This window comes from Uranotaenia lowii, chromosome 1, assembly GCF_029784155.1.
Source record: "Uranotaenia lowii strain MFRU-FL chromosome 1, ASM2978415v1, whole genome shotgun sequence".
NCBI lineage: Eukaryota > Metazoa > Arthropoda > Insecta > Diptera > Culicidae > Uranotaenia > Uranotaenia lowii.
In genome coordinates, this window is record NC_073691.1 from 98,439,194 (window position 1) to 98,441,373 (window position 2,180).

General features: G+C 37.9%; 1 long non-coding RNA gene across 1 annotated transcript; it reads right to left on the bottom strand.

The window, feature by feature from the left end:
• Positions 1 to 495: 495 nt before the first annotated feature.
• On the bottom strand, positions 496 to 997 carry LOC129742921 (uncharacterized). The gene is made up of 3 exons (XR_008736577.1): positions 797 to 997; positions 656 to 729; positions 496 to 591 (listed from the first exon to the last, which is right to left on the bottom strand). It is a non-coding gene; the product is annotated as an uncharacterized LOC129742921 (long non-coding RNA).
• Positions 998 to 2,180: the final 1,183 nt, after the last annotated feature.

The following is a 2,180-nucleotide window of genomic DNA, read 5'->3' on the forward strand; positions in this document are numbered from 1 at the left end:
TCTTCGCACGAAAATTCGCTTGCACTGTGGCCGGTCCATGTTTTTTTCAACGTGTTTCAATGAGAAGCGGTTTTTCGCGCGAATTGGAAATTCGCTTCGCACTTCGCACCGCGCTCACTGTGAATTCGACCATAAACTGTAGAACAAATTATTCACAGCGTAACAACTGTCAAATTTAAGTTTTATTGAGTTACTGTGAAAAATGAATTGGCGCCAAATCAGCGCGTCCCACACACTCATCTGGCGCAACCCCTTATAGTGTAGTTTTGATCCGTTATCGGATAAGACTGGGTTAACTCCTTTTTGGTGTACAGGCCTTGTACCCCTTATAGGGTACATAGGCTATACGTCATATCGTCGGGTCAAATTTACACATTATTTGAAACGCTTGCGCTCTGTGAAGATGTGAGCAGTTTCAAGCGACAAGGAACGTTGCATGCAAGGAATACAAAATGAAAATGAAATGACATATTTTCAAACAAAGCATACTTTATTTCTTCACTTTAAACTTAACATTTTTAACATACTACCGCTCGATTTCAGCATTTTCCGAAGCATGATGATTTCCGCAGCTTGTGGTCACAGGGCAACCTGTTGAGCGAATAATTGATTGTTAATTGATGGTTTAATAATTTATTCGTAGTAAAATGCTTACCATTTACCAGCATAGTTTATCACGAAGCATTTCTGGTTCGGAATCGGAACCCTCCTCATGTGCCCACGCAAAGTCTGTGAAGAGAATCATACAAATGTATTAGAAACGAAACTATTTTGACGATAATATTAAAATACTTACTAAAATCCTCCTCCAAACAGTCCAGCGGACTTGCAACAAAACGGTTCAAAATTTGACAACACATAAAACTACCCGTCGTGATGCGTACCCGGGCTTTTCGAAATAATGTGTAATATTGACCCGACAAATTGACCCGTTATTTGACAGATAATGCAGGTTCGTAAAAACGGGTCAATTTTACAACTTTCAGGTGTTCCGCCAAATGAGTGTGCACATACACACTCATTTGGGGGAACACTTGAACAGTTGTAAAATTGACCCATTATTGCGAACCTCCAGGATCTGTCAAATAAGGGGTCATTTTTTTACTTCAATATTACACATTTTTTGAAAAAGCCCGAGTACGCTTCAAGACGGGTAGTTTTCAATCTTGTGAAAATATCGCCGTCACCTGAGAAGCAAAAGTTGTTGGCAACGGTGGATTGTAGTAAGTGTTATTTTTTTATGTTTTGTGTTCTGATTTAATAAAATAAGTTTTCATTTACAGGGCCGGACATGGAAATATGGCAGAAACTTTCGAACGTTCATTGCTGACAAGAGGAAAGTGGAAATGATGCAAAAAAAAATGGCAATTTAAGATCTCCTGAAAAAATACGATTCATCTAATTGGTTTGAATTTCTTGCAGATTTCACCATCCTGTTGCCTGCGATGTTTTGCTGCTGCAGTTTAAATTTCATCTTTAAAAAAGTGTGTAAAAGTGTTTAAATATTTGTGATTATTGATTAAAATATTTTATATTTGATAAATCCAACTTGCTCTCGATTTTACTTTTTTGCATGCAACATTTCATGTCACACAAAAAACTGCTCACATCCCCACCGAGTGGGCAAGCGTTTGAAATAATGTGTAAATTTGACACGACGATATGACGTACAGCCTATGTACCCTATAAAGGGTACAAGGCCTGTACACCAAAAAGGAGTTAACCCAGTCTTATCCGATAACGGGTCAAAACTACACTATTAGGATATATTGACAGTTTTACACGAACACCACCTAAGCAGGAGGCCTCAGCCCTAACCTCAAACCATGGGAGAACAGAATCAATTTTTGAGAAGGGCGCACGATAAACGCGATTTTGCGGTACTAATATCGACAAATTCGCCCTGTGGAAAAGCGACACACAGATGCTCGTGTTTTAATTTTTTTGGGTGTTCAGGGCTGCCAAATGCATTGATATTTGGAAAATGATTATATTTTTAAATTGAATTTTTATTGAAAAACGTTTTCATGAGTACTGAGAATTTGCAACTTTCCCGTAGATTTCTATTAGAATATGAAATTAAACGCAACATTTATCTGAACTGAAAAACAACTGTCTGTATCGCACACTTGAACGATGTAGCGAATTATGTGACAATATTATAAATAATCAGGGCATGC